The sequence below is a fragment of the Macrotis lagotis genome, chromosome 1, assembly GCF_037893015.1.
Source record: "Macrotis lagotis isolate mMagLag1 chromosome 1, bilby.v1.9.chrom.fasta, whole genome shotgun sequence".
Lineage (NCBI taxonomy): Eukaryota > Metazoa > Chordata > Mammalia > Peramelemorphia > Peramelidae > Macrotis > Macrotis lagotis.
The window spans coordinates 707,936,799-707,950,876 of NC_133658.1; the positions used below are offsets into that span (position 1 = coordinate 707,936,799).

Here is a 14,078-nt window from a genome sequence, read left to right on the forward strand (position 1 = left end):
GCACAAAGAGCCAAGTCAGAGCCAAAAAGAATCTCCAGGTGTGTGGAGGTCTCATGTGGGATTTTTACCTTTAAACCTGATTTAGAGAGAGACTTTTTTTTAACCTATTCAGTCTATATCAGGATATCTGGAGCAGTTCGTTCACAGTGCTTGTAACCCTGTCAGTTTATCTGGTTTTTTCATAATTTCATTGATTGAGGGCTGGAAGGGACCTCAGAGATCTTTATGACAGGAAGAAACATGACTTTTAAAATCACATGTGTTTCTCTTTCATGCTCACCCTGAGGCCCTTCAAGATTCTCCAATTTCTATGTTAAAATGTTATAGTAGACTCCACAAGGGCCAAGGTTGTCATGTGACTCTTTGGGTTAATAGTCACAGCAAATGTTGCCCCAGAGGCACCAAACCACAAGTCAAATCATTTCTACCAATGAATAACTTTCAACAATGAACTTGTTAAAAGTAAAGCCTCCTAATTAAATGTTTTTAACAATATCATATTACAATCAGGGAGAAGAGATTGAATACAAAACACCCTGGGGGGGCTGCATAATAAAGTGGACAATGCATTTAGAATTAGAAGACCAGGGTTCAAACCCCAAGGGTCTCCTCTTTGCTACCTGTGTGACCTTGAGGATATCACTTAATTATTCTGGGCCTGAGTTTCCCCATATAAAAAATAAGTCAGTTAAATTAGATCTCTAAGATCTGTTTCAACTCTAAAATTCTTAGGGTTTATGTTGAAAACAGAATGTAATCCCCTTCAGTCTTTGGGCGGGTCATTCTTGAGTCTGCAGGCACCTTCACTAGGGCAGTAAGGTGATACAATGGAGAGTGACAGGCCTGAAGGCAGGAGGATTCATCTTCCAGAGTCCAAATCTGATATGAGACCCTTTCTAGCTGTGTGCCCCTGAGCAAGTCACTTAACTCTATTTTGCTTCAGTCTCCTCATCTGAAAATGAGCTGGAAAAGGAAATGGCAAAGCACTGCAGTATGTCTGCCAAGAAAACTTCAAAAGGGTCCCAAAGAGGCAGACGCAACTAAAATGAGTGCACATCAACACCAATAAAACCTCCACCAGGCTCTGTAGGTGATTCTAACTGATTCCTCTGGACTTACTTTCCAAGCCTAGCTCAAGCCTTTTGCCTTCCATTTGGCCTCTAAAGTTGGCTCCCCTACTCCTGATTCATAGGCTCAATAAAAGCATAAAATAGCTTTTTTTTTAAAGTTGGACACTCAACCTAATAGGATTATATGTTCCCACTTTGGCGTGAGGCATATTGATGAGTTTTGCCCATTTCCCAGTGATGGAACAGGTTCTCAGAGGTCTAGTTCTACCCTTCTCCACTACAATCTAACGAGAGGTAGGTTATAATCTCTCGCTGTCTCATGTTCCTCATCTGTCTCATCTGGATGAAACAGCAGTGTAACTTTTATTGGACTTAGAATCTAAAGAATTAAGTGTCAAATAAAGCAATTGGACAAATTAACTCCTATAAGTTGAACAAGTGGCTATGGTTCCTTCCTGCTCTAAGGTGCATTCTTATCAGGTACAAGACAATCACACAGCAAAGGCACTTTGAAAGCAGACAGAGTGTGATGTAAATGTAAAATGATAACATAGCAAAACCTCAGCTACCTGGAATTTGCAGAGGAGTAATTCTGCTTATTAAGTAAAGCGGTCCTCCTTTGGAGGAGGGAAGATCATAGTTCCTCTTTCAGTCTGTGGGAAGCAACGGAGACAAGACTCCTGACAGGCCAAAAAAAAAAAAAAATCAGCATTCTTTCTTCTCTTTCCTTGCTGCCAGGGATGACCTCAAGGCAAGCCCACTAAGGTCCAGAAGAATTAGACATGGACATCTTGGTTTCACAAATAATCATCTGCCTTATACTTTTTTAAGATCAATGCTAAAATTCCTGTCCTCATTATTTGAGTCACCGTTTATATGTTTTAAATGAGCTAGGAGTTATTCTCTATGGTCCATATATTTTGAAATTTCTCTTTAAAAAAATTGAGTCCCCCCTCTCAAATGAAACCAGCTATTTATTTAGCAAAATTTAGACAGCAAGGTATTCTTGAGGCTGAGCTTTTAACATATTTGAGCTGCCACAGCCTTCTAATCTGCTAAAGATTACTAGAGCAGGAAGTGGGTAGGCAGAAAACTGGTGGAGAAAATTAGGTGATATCATTAACACTTTTCAGATATAGAAGGCTGTTTTCTCTTATACCAAAAGAGCTATACACTTCTATGCCCTTGAATTCTAATATCTGACTTTCAGTTTTTTCAAATCCTCTCTTCACAGTTCCTGTTCTTCCTTGTACTGCTAGTCTATTTCTTCATAGCAATCCTTCTGTACCATGCTAATGGTCACTCCTAAAATAATGTGAACTTGGAATTCAGAAAATTAATCTTAATATTAATCTTATATATAAAAGGGACGGCTAGGTGGTGCAATGGATAGAGCACCGGCCCTGGAGTCAGGAGTACTTGAGTTCAAATCCCACCTCAGACACTTAATAATTACCTAGCTGTGTGGCCTTGGACACTTAAGTGGCACTAAGTGGCCACTGAACCCCAATGCCTTGCAAAAACCTAAAAAAATATATTATATATAAAATAAGAATAAATAGATTCCTGAGTGAAAGCCTCAGAAGTATGAGTTTTTAGTGTTAGGATTTTGGTTATTGGGAGAGAAAAGAAGACATCTAGGGGACATTTGGGGGAGTTCTAGAGAATGAAATAATAGTATTACTACTTGAATTTGGAGGACAAAGTCAACAGGAAATGTCAGATGGGAGTATCCCTTTAGAATTCCTGTTTCCACTTTAAGCTAAGTTAGAATATAGTTGTAATAAACCACTATGAGCTTTCATGTTTTAGTCAGTTTCCCTAGATAGGGAGTGATAGGTCAATAATAAACAATAAAGCAAACATTTTTTCCCAAACCATTTCTTCTCAGCAAAAAGTACCAATTTCTGAATATGGTACTAAGGTTGTTCCCTCAGCCATCTGACACCACCACAGGGTGCAGCTGACATTGCTGTAAACTGTGACTTGATAAAAAACCTCTAGTCATAATTAACAGCAGGTGGTAGGAAATATGGAAGAAAAAAAAAGCCAAAATCATAACAAGGGGGAGAGTGACAGGAGTCTGGAAAGGCAGAAATGAGAAAGTTGCTGCCAAACCAAGTTAAACTAAACTGTTTGTCTACCCTCACCATCTGATACTTTAATTTAAAGACAGCACCATTCCTTCCTATAAGAAATTCAAGGCTCATAGAAATAGACTATTGGGTATGGAAGCACCAAAATTATTCTCATGTTATACACTAAAAGTGAATGATATTTAAATCCCCAACTGATATTCCAATCTACTCAAACTGAATGGGCCTAATCAATGTGCAAAACTAAAATTATCATATGATATAATGAGGTCTAGTATCTTACTGCTAAAAGTTATTTATTTAGTCCAAATTAATAATAGCCAAGGCTTAGAGAAATTTCCATAAACTGTTTTTCCATTCTTCAGACAAGTTAGCAGGTAAACATATTCATAGTTAAGTGGCTTATTACTTTCAGTGGCTTACAATTCATGAAATTCAATATTATTTATTACAGATAAACTTTTAAACAAAATAATATTAAATAAAATTTTAAAAGAAATATGTGGTTCCTGATCCAGTAATAGGAAATATTCGTAAGGAATTAAGGAAATAAAGTGACCAAAATGCCCATATTCATTTACCTCTATTACTGGGCCAATAAAAAGAAAGTCCTCATGTATATCAAAATATTTATATCATCAGAACTTTTGTGTAATAGCAAAAAAAAATTATTTCAATTGGTTAAACAAAATATGGCATAAATGCAAGGAAAACAATAAACACAATGACAAAAATTAACATAAACAGACAAAAAAATCAAAGTGGCAAAATTATAAAGATCAAAAATGACACAAAAAAGAGGTTATAAGAGGACACTCCCAACCCACCCCTTCATTGGTAGAATTGCAAAGTCTACAGGTATTGCATATGTTCTCAGGTTTTTCAGTACAGTGATCAGTTGTGCTGAGTTTCTCCCATACATCCTTTTGTTTTTTGTCTTTAAAAAAATATTCTTTACTATATGGGTTGGCTCTCCAGGAAGCAAAGGGAAAGGAGAAAGGATACTGGAGGAAACTATGGTGAGATAAATAACAAAAGATGTGAATAAATCTTATTTTTAAAAAAGAAAAATGGATCACATTGTTGGGAACACATCACCACATAAAAGAGCTCAGCAATAAGAACCGATTTAAGATGATAAACATCACTAAAATATTAAGTCATATCCTGCTTTGAAGTTAATAAGAAATGAAAGTATAGATAATGTCCATGAGTTATAAGACCTGCAGGAAGGAAAAGTATCTTTTCAACATTGTATTCCAAAGCAATGTGACATCATATTTGTAAAAATGTATGTGAATATCTATATGCATATGGTATGATTATAAATGTTTTTAACAAAGCAATGAAAACTGTCTATTATATAAAGATACCAGCAATAAAATCTTTAACTCCTTAGAACAGTGATTCTTCAGTAAGATCAGTGCATTCGAATTTTTGTTTTACTTTTTTAAAAATATTTTTCAGGGGTGGCTAGGTGGTTCAGTGCATAGAGCACCAGCCTTGGAGTCAGAAGCAGCCAGGTTCAAATCCAACCTCAGACACTTAATAATAATTACTTAGCTATGTGGCCCTGGGTAAGCCACTTAACCCCATTTGCCTTCCAAAACCTAAATAAATAAACAAACAAATAAATGAATGAATGAATAGGTGGGTGAATAAATAAATAAATAAAGGATTTAAAGTTGTTTTTTAAAAATGGTAGGGAGCAGCTAGATGGAACAGTGTGCCCTGTAGTAAGGAGGGCCTGAGTTCATATCCATCCTCAGACACTTAATAATCACCTAGTTGTGTGACCTCAGGCAAGTCATTTAACCCCATTGCCTTGCAAAAAACTAAAAAGAAAAAAAAATCTTCTCAAAACCCCCTGCCCTAGAAAGAGCTAGTTCAATGATCTATGTGAAAATAGCAAAGTAACTTAATTTATTTACCTTAGTTGATTCACTTGTAAAATGGAGATAACAGCAACCTATTAAGAGGATCAAATGAGATAGTATTTACAATGCACTTAGTATATGATATAATGCTAATTCCTTTACACCTTCCCTAAATGCATTTGGATAAATGTATCTCAAAATAACTGGTCTCCTTTGAACTCCTAATATTTTATTTTGTGTATTTAAAAACAATATTCTGAAAAGAAAGCCAAAGAGGTCTATGATGCCAAAAACTTTTTAAAGAAAGAAAAGGAAAAAGCTTAAGAGCCTCTCTGGCTTAAAGCAAACAAAAGTTTTGGGCTATGCAAGATAAGGTAACTAAATTGTCCTATTCATAACAAGGAGCTAGACTATGATTGTGGTCACACAGAGGTGAAAGACATTACATCTACTCAGAACCTATGCCCAAGTGCTATAAGAAGACATTGGACATTTGTTTCCACTCTTCTTAACCACTAAAAAGACAGGCTGGCACTGAAGTGATATGATCCTAGAAACCCCATCTTAAAGCTACCCTATGAAGCTGTGTAGTGTACAACTAAACGAGCACTTAATTCCATGTAGATAGTAGCTAATTTGCAAATCACAGAAAAATAAAGTTAGCAAAATTCTTCGCATATCATAAAAAGCAATAGCCTAGAAGTTAAAATTTTAGGATTCTATTCCTAGCTTTGACCCTCACCTATCAGATTCTCCAAAGCAACTTTGTTCAATCATTTCAATCCTGTTTGACTCTCTGTGACCCTTAGGGGATTTTCTTGACTAAAATAATAAAGAGGTTTGCCATTTCCTTTTCCAGCTCATTTTAAAAGATGAAGAAACTGAAGCCAACACTGCTGAGTGACTTGGCCAGGAACACACAGCTAATAAGTGTCTACGGTCAGATTTTAACTCAGGAAAATGAATCTTCCTCCTTCAGCAAAGCAACTTTAATCTCTCTCTAATTTTCCACATGTTCAACAATGATGATGATGATGATGATGATGATGATGCTTACAACAGCTAACTTTTACATAATGTTTTCACTTATGTAAAGCATTTTACTTAGATGCCCTCATTTATTCCACACAATGGCCCTTTGAGAAAAGTGCTACAGTCAAGAAGAATAATGCCAGTTCTCAAAAATTATGAATTCACAAGGCTTTTTATATTAGAGAAATAATATTAAATGATTTTCTCAGAGTCATATAGCTACGTTATGTCTGAGGCAGGATTCAAGCCTAGTGGAAAGAATGATAGGCCTGGAATCAGGAAAACTTGAACTCAAAACTGGCCCAATGTTTATAAGCTATCATCACAGGGAACCAAGAAAAAAATCATTTAACCACTTCTGCTTCACTTTCCTCCAATTCCCAATTTCCAATGTCTGCCCCAACTGTAAAATGGGGAAATAATAATGTCTACTTTCTAAGGTGGTTGTGAGGATCAAATAGATAAAATTTGTAAAAAGTACTTATCACAGTGCTTGGGACTCAATAAACATTTACTCCCTTCCACTCTATTATGCCATAAGAAATGCTTTGGGTATGTGAGATGCACAACCTTGATGGAAGCAGCTCCTCTCAGCCAGTCCATTGAGCTAGAACAACTGTATTATACTAGCTATGGACTATATTATCCCCATCCAGAGGAAGAAAAACAAAACAAAACAAAACTCACAAAAAAAAAAAAACACAAAAAAAAAACACCAAAACACCAACCCTTCAGGATTTTATGAACACTCTATAAAAATTATTTCTTGTGCATCTCTTTCCCTTAATCCTAATTCCTCATACCGAAAATTGCTAATCTGTAAACACATTTATCAAAATATGTATGTACAATGTTAATCTGACTCTTTGCCGCTGAAAGGAGGATGGGAAGGGAGGGTGGAAGGAAATTTTCTAACTTAAAAATATACATGTGTGTATCTATGGAAATAAATAATTTTTTTAATTAAGGGTTTTTTTTGTTTGTTGTTTGTTTTTTTGGCAAGTCAATGGAATTAAGCGACTTATCCAAAGTCACACCACTAAGCCATTGTTAAGAGTCTGAATTTGAACTCAGGTCCTCCTGATTCCAGGGTCGGTGCTGCATCCACTGTGCCACCCAGCTGCCCCAATAAATAAATTAAAAAAAAAAGAAGTCTAAAAAAAAAAGCTTTGGGTAGAGTCAGTAATTCGCAAGGCCCCTTGCAGCTATAGCAATCTATGACCTTCCCATAAAAGCTCCTCATTTTAGCTAAGACTAGAAACTGAACCAAAATATTTTCTGACTACTTCCTCTGTCATGATGGTTTTCCTATACTAACATGAAAAGTAAAAAAATAAAGTGACAAATAGAATAGAATAGATGGAGAACTCAAAGGGCAGGAAGACAGATAGGAAACAAGAATTCTCCTCCCTTGTTTTTTTTTTCTACTTTTCTAACTTTCCTCAATGTCACCCCAACCCAGTCTGATAGAGTATTGTTGGCCTTGGAGTGTTCTGGGAAAATAAGGTCAATGCCCCAGGAATCACATAAACAATGTGACTTCTGCTCAACAATTTATGGATCAATTTCGAAGTTTTATCAACGGAAGCAGGAGTTCATATTCCTGTTCACTGGAAAATTATTATGAATTGAGAAGATAGAAACTGCAGAAGATGGAAATAAATACTCAGACATCCTTTTCTACACCTTCCTTTTATCTAAGAATTTTCCCATCCCTTCTCTGTCTTTCCATCCAAACTAGTAGAATCCTAAAAATGGCACAGTGAAAATAGCACCAGTCCTGGAGTCAGGAGGACTTCAAATTCAGCTTCAGATACTTATAAGCTGCTGTGACCTTGGGCACCTTAACCCTGACTGCCTCACATCCAGAGGCATCTGTAGTCATCCTGATTCACATCTGGCCACTGGACTACACGGCTCTAGAGAAGAAAATGAAGTTGGTGACTCAGCACAACACCCCCTCACTCAAATCCAATTCATGTGCTTGTCATCGCATTGCTCATGGTCGTCTTCAAAAATGAAAGACAAGCATCAACACTTGGGGACAGTACAAATTCTCCCACATATCCAAACTTCCTAAATTTCAGGATTATTTATCACCGCTTCATGACTCATTTGAAATGCCCTACCTGAGGATCTTTTTAAGAGATAGTACATTCAGGTTCAGATTTTCTCACTCCTCAAAAGGCTAACATTTCCTTGAGTAGTTTTCTCTCAGAATCTCAAGGCTGATCAGAATGAATTCAGACAGGGAAGCCATACATAAAGAAATACTTCTCCCATGTCTTTACCACCCATCTTTCTGGGTACTAGTTAGGAAAGAGGATCTAAGAGCATCAGTACAGTTGAATAGAGAGCTGTCCTCTGAGTCAGGACAACGTGGCTTCAAATCCTTCTGAATCTACAAGCTTGTGACCTGGGACAAGTCATTTAACCTCTGAGCACCCACAAACAACATTCCTAGAATATAAATTTAATAAAGGGGACGGGTATAATCTGCTTGAACACGTAGCTGTATATCCTGTGCTTAAGAAAGGGATAATGATTAACTGATTAAATAAGCATAGAAAATTCCTCACTATAGAAACTCCCTGTACCAATGAAATTATAGGTCTAATTTTCTTTTTGGATGATAGGTCTAAATAGATAGATCCAAATCAGGAAGAATCCTTAATTATTCTATGAAGTCATTTCAGAGGACTCAATTTAGAGTATTTTTTAAACCACTAATAATTTATTAATTTCTATGACTAAGAAACTGGCTCCTTTTAGCTTACCGGAAAAAAAACGTTAAACCCTTTGATTAATTGTCAGGTTAATGGAGTAATGTCAATCCTGACATACATGTAAAACTATTATCAAAAAAGCAGAGTGGACACTGTATCTTAATCTTATTAGAATGTATAAGCATAATGCTACAAGAATGCAAGATGTAAAAATAATTGCAAGATAACAGCTTTTATAGCAAGCATTCTTGATGATTTATGAAATGCCAGATTGTAATACTAAATAACATTAAATCTTTAGACAACCAAAGAGGTCCCTAAAAAAAACTTCAAGTGCGAACAAATGCTACATTACTTTATGTTTTCTCTGGTCTCTTTGATTTATTGTGTATAGAGTTGGGATAAATATAAAAACAGAGATTAGACCCATTACTTCATTCATATGGAGCTGCTGGTGTAGTGGATAAAGCAATGAGCCTGAAATCTGAAAGACCTGAGTTCAAATCTAGTCTCAAAAACTTACTGGCTGTGTGACCCTGAGTAAGTGCCTCAACCTCCATTTGCCTCAGCTTCTTCCTCTATAAATTAGGGATAATAACAGCATCAAGGAAGGTTGTTGTGAGGATCAAATGAGATAATATTAAGCACAATGTTTTCCTCACTCCATAACCTTTCCCTCTACAAGTTGCCCACTCAAGTCTGCAATTTTGCTTGCCTAGAACATTAAGAAGCTATGACTCTCTCAATGCTGGTACATGTCAAGAAGCAGGAACTGAACTCAGGTTATTTCTGGTGTCAAGCTCAGTGGTCTATTTGCTATGGTAGGTTGCCTCTCAGCCTAATATTATGCCTATTTTTTTAAAAGTACTTTAACAAAACCAAATAGGTAACATAGCTTGATCTGAACATGAGAACAGATATCAATATAATTTCTGCTCAGGATATTGACTGAATGCTGAGCACACGACCCACTAGGGGTAGCTCAATACCTTAAAGACAATGATGAAATATTGGATATTTGTGTGATTACTACCAGCAACGGTGTTAACATTTTAAAATAGATGAGTATTTTTAAATCCAGCACACGTTCACCACCATATGCTAACTATTTTCAAAGATAGGTAGAATGTTAAGTTTCTGGATATTATTCCAAAAATCTGGTTTATATTAAAATTTAAATGTGTTAGACACCTATTGGGAGGGGAAAAAAAACCCTATTTTTCTATTCAACTTTTTCCAAAGCTATTGCTGTTTTAAAATAACTCTGGTCTTCATTTTGAAAATCATAAAAGGAATCCAATCAGGTTTTAGTGGTTAGATTCAACTTATAATAATACCCCAACTACCTCGGAATTAAAGAGGGACAACATTGTCTCAATTCTTCAAAAAGGGGAAAAACAATGGAGTCTGCAAATTACAAAACTGACAAATTCCTGAAAAAACATTTTAGAACTTGCTTTTTAAAGAGATGGTTAGAGAAGACCTAGAAAATATAAGGACCACAATGAGCCACCATGACTTCCTCCAAAAGGATCTTAACAAATTGGTCTTGTTTCCTTTTTAAACTGGGAAACTAGAATAGCAAATAATCAGGGGAATGTTACAGTTTACCTGGATTTTATTGAAGCCATCAATGAAGTCTCAATGCTCTTGTTGTTTTTAAAAAAGGTATGAATTAAATGACAGTAGTCAGGCAGATTCAGAACTTACCAAATGGATGAAAACAATGCACTAATAGTATGACATCAGATGAGGTCTCCCCACTTCAGTGCTTTCTCCACTTGGATAATGAAGAGACCTTTCTAAAGATCTGATCTGATCATTTCAATCCTTTCTCTCTACTCCCTATCTACTCAGTGAAGTCCAGTTTATACCTATCACCTCCTTAAGCAAATACAAATCTGTTGGACGTTCATAAGCTTCACCTCCCCTAACTATTATGTGGCTCAGTGGATAGAGCACTGGCCTTGGAATCTGAAAGACCAGAGTTCAAATCAGACCTCAGACAACAAACACTACTGGCTGTGTGACCCTGGGAAAGTCACTTTACCCTGACTGCATCCCATTCAGAATCATCTCCAGTCATCTTGATTCATATCTGGTCACTGGACCCAGATGACTCTGGAGGAGAAAGTGAGACTGATGACTTAGCACATCTCCCCCCTCACTCAAATCCAATCCATGTGCTTGCCTTGGCATCACCTCCTTGATGTAGTCTTCTTAGAGAATTAAGGACAAACATTATCATTACACTGATTGGTACTAGGGTCCTTGCTGCACAAACAATACGGTCTAACTTCTTATCCAAAGCATTTTCACTGGCTATGTCCCTCCTGCCTGGAGTGCTCTCCCTCCTGGCTTGCTTCAAGTATCACCTAAAATCCCATCTTCTGCAGGGGGCCTTTTACAATCCCTCTTAACTTTTGCATCTTCCCAGTTTATTAATTCTGACTAATCTTCTGAGTCAATTATTTCTGATTTATACTGTTGATTATTTTTAATTTATATTATCTATGTTGGCACACAGTTTTCTGTAATTTCTTCCAGTATTTAGCAGAGTCTTTGATACACTGTGGGTGCTTTGCCTGGATCTATTTAACATTTTTATGACAGATGTGAACAAAGGCATGTGACACATTTATCAAATTTACAGTTCTTACAAAGTTGGGGGGGGGCTAACACTCTGAATCAAAAAGTCAGGATTCAAAAAGAGCTTAACAGGTTGAAACAATGGGGCAAATTAAATTGGATAAAATTCAACAAGGTTAAAAATAAAACCTTACACTTCAACTGGATTTCACAGAGATATGGCTAGACAGCAGATCATCTGAAAAAGATCTTGGTGTCTTAGTGGCTTATAAGCTCAATGAGTCAGCAGGGTAATATGGCAGCCAAGAAAAATAGCATACTTCAGCTGCAAAATTGCTATACTGCACTCTAGGTCAGAATCCATCTGGAGTATTGTGTTCAGTACTGGGTATCACATTTGAGGAAGAACAATGATAAGCTGGAGAGCATCCAGAAGAGGGAAATCAGGATGATGAAGTGACAGAAGCCTACATCACAAAAGGAGAAGCTGAAAAAACTCATGTTTAGTCTGGAGAAGATAAGATTTGAGAAAGTCATAATAGTTATTTAAGTGTTGTCATTTAGAAAAGCAATTATACTTACTTTGCTTGTACATACAAGAAGTGAAGCAAAGAGGCATACTTAATTTTGAAATGAGGAAAAATTTCATAGGAATTAGGGCCATCTTAAAGTAGAGTTGCCTTTTTCAAGTTTCTACTCATTGGAGGGCTTGAACTAAAGGTTTAGTGGTTTCAAGGCTGGAAAGGATCTCAACAAGGTCATTTAATCTAATCCTTTGTTTACAGATGAGGAAAGTAAGGGAAGTATAGAAGGTGAATTGATTAAAGTAATACAGGTAGTAACAGACCCAGATGTTATGTTTTCAGACTCAGTGCTCTCAGATGGAATACTTTTCAGGAATGGGTTAGATTAAGGACTATGAAGGTTCCTTTCAACTCCAAAATTCCATTCCCTCTTAGATGTGCCACTCCCTACTTCACATAAATTATTCATCTGAAAAAAAACCCAGCATGTTTAATTCATTCCTGAAAGAATGGATAAAGTAGAAAATCCACTGTCCTGTATTAATACAGCATATTTGAAGAATTTAATTTGAACTCAATAGGGTATATTTTCTTAAAACCAGGGAGAAACAGAAATAGAGTAGCAATTTGTCCAATACAAAAAAGTCATCTCTGTTGGCAAGACTTGTTTCACATCTAGCACTTATCAGACATCTCTGGGCTTGCCAAGCTCCTTATCCTACTTCTTTCTGACTTTCTTGTCCAGATACTACTATGTCCTAGTATAAGGTTAACACACACACACACACACACACACACACACACACACACACACACAGAGACCCACACCCCTAGGGCTCTAATAATTAGCAGCAATTTATCCAAAAGCAATGAATATCAGATAGAAATGTCCAAGAAAAAAAAAACCATCACATGAGAATCCAGACTTGATTTTAGAATTACTTTTGCAACCCATATCAAAACTACTTCCAAAGTGGTTCTAATCCCCCAGATATTAATAAAACATTTTCTTAGGTAGCAGGTAAATGCTTTCTGATAAACAGGTCAAATAATTTTACAACTACTATCTTTGCAAAAAAAAATATAACAAAAGAGATTTCCAAATTCTAGGTAAGAGCCAATTTAAAAATGTATTTTCTACAAGAGAATTCCCAAATGATGAAATTGCAATTTAGAAAGCCAAACTTATATTTATTAAGTGCCTACTACATAAAAATCAAACAATCCTAGATCTCAAAAATCCTAAGTTCTCCATAGAATAAGGTGAAATTCACAATGTATACACAAATAAATGTAATGAGAAAGTAAAGACAGGAGAGAATATCACCAACTGGGGGCAGGGAGGGGAAAATCAGGGAAGGCTCCACTGAGGAGATAGGTTATTTCAGTTAATCTCTGAAATAAAGAAAGCAAGGAAAAAATATTTATTAAATACCTCCTCTTTGTCAGTCACTGTGCTAGGTGTTTTAAAAAGATTATCTCAGTTGAGCTTCTGAACAGCTCTCTGAGAACTAACCCTGAAGATCAATCACACTCTCTCTCTCTCCATTGGTGATCTCATTCCTTCCTTCCATGGCCTCAGTTGAGGAAGCTGAGGTAGACAAGGGGTACTGACTTGCCTGGATCCAACAGCTACTCTGTCTCAGGCTGAATTTGAACTCTGGTCTCCCTGACTCTAGTCCCAGTGTTCTTTTTTCACTATCAGGCTTCTTCTTTAAAGTAAGTCGAGGAGAGGGACAAAGAAAAGTTAAGCATGCATTCCTAGTGGAAAAGATGACCTACTCCCAGGCCAAGAGCTAGTCTAGAAAAAGAATATGCAGAGAGAGAGAGAGAGAAAGAGAGAGAGAGAGAGAGAGAGAGAGAGAGAGAGAGAAAGATTGATTAGGGCTGGAGATACATTGAGACCATATTTGTGTAGAAATGAAACTCTGAATCCAGGGAAGGGATGAGATCACTAGTGGAGAAAGAATACCCAAAGGGAGTGGGGGTGGGGGAGTTTATGGAATGAAAGACAGAAACAAGAGAAGGATTTTAGATGTTCCCTCAAAGTTAACTGGGTCTCACAATTCCTAACATATTCTCAGTATTCAATTATAACACATGTCTTTATATCCATTCAATGCTTTAAAGCTAATGGGCATTAAATAATGACTATTCAAATTTA

At 36.5% G+C, this 14,078-nt stretch overlaps 1 protein-coding gene across 7 annotated transcripts in view; it reads right to left on the reverse strand.

Moving 5' to 3' along the window:
- The window catches only part of TANC1 (tetratricopeptide repeat, ankyrin repeat and coiled-coil containing 1), a 261,532-nt gene that overhangs the window by 124,819 nt on the left and 122,635 nt on the right, over positions 1 to 14,078 (reverse strand). The window lies entirely within an intron of this gene.